Source organism: Lepisosteus oculatus, chromosome 5 (genome assembly GCF_040954835.1).
Source record: "Lepisosteus oculatus isolate fLepOcu1 chromosome 5, fLepOcu1.hap2, whole genome shotgun sequence".
Classification (NCBI taxonomy): domain Eukaryota; kingdom Metazoa; phylum Chordata; class Actinopteri; order Semionotiformes; family Lepisosteidae; genus Lepisosteus; species Lepisosteus oculatus.
Window position 1 is genome coordinate 15,666,328 of NC_090700.1, and position 1,173 is coordinate 15,667,500.

A 1,173-nucleotide genomic window follows, 5' to 3' on the forward strand; every position below is an offset into this window, starting at 1 on the left:
AGGAGGGATTGACAATGCACAAATCCCATGCAGGGTGTTGGAGAAAGACAAAAATTAGAACAGCCAAACAAACAACCAGTATGGCTTTAGCAGGAAACTAGAACTCTCAGTGCAATTCTATGTGAGCATATGGAGAACATGAGGAGACACCCAATATCAGGATTAAACTCGGGCTCCTGAGTGTGTCATGTTGAAAATGTACAGTATATATATTACAAACTGTTGTAGATTCCATGTTAAAAGAAATCTGAAGACCTACAGTTCATACTACATTCAAAAACAATGAAGGAGCCTACAGTGAGCTATGCTCTGTGGTCTATCCCCTAGGTGCTCGATTATGTGGATTGTGCTGCTTTTTGTGACTTGATTACCAGAACATTTCTTCACATTAAAACTGAGTGCTCAATTCTGATGTTCACTGATATTTAAAGAAGAAGATTTGGAGGCGGTTAATTACATGGTGAGATTTCACTGTCTGTAAACCTTTTTTTAAATGGAGCCATTAGCAGACTTGAAAAGCATTACTTTACCGATGGCAAAAAGCAGATGAATGTGAACACTGACAATGAAGAGGCTCTGACTAAGCAAAGAATATGAAAGCCTTCTGTCACACACAATATAACAAATTATGTCTCATTTCACATACAATAATTGAAATACCACTTCTACTCTTTAATTCATCTTTGGCCCAATAGGTCATTAAGCTGACATAAAAAAAAATACTGTAAGAGCAGGACTTAAGTGTTATAAATTGTGGTAATGGCTCTTACCACATTGACAAAAATATTAGGCTTTCAGCATGCAATTCCCTTCTGTTCACTAGGTTTACACTTTAATATGCTAAAGTTAATTGAGAATTTTGTGTATCTTTTTGACCATCTGCCCTAGATGAGTTGATGAAGATTCATATCTAATCTCAAAAAAATTCAACAAAAATAAAATAATAATGATGTTTTATGTAGGCAAACTATGGGAAATCCCAGCTATCATTGTTGCTAGTGCTGAAAAATTCACAGACTAGTTGTGTCATCATTGGTAGCACTATATTCTTTAAATACACATTCAACACTTTGCACAATGTACACATGCCAGTCCCTTGTCTCTGAGCCCTAGATGCTACACATCATCTCAGTACATCTTTCAGATGTTCAGTGGGGCTGAAAGTCTAGTGTC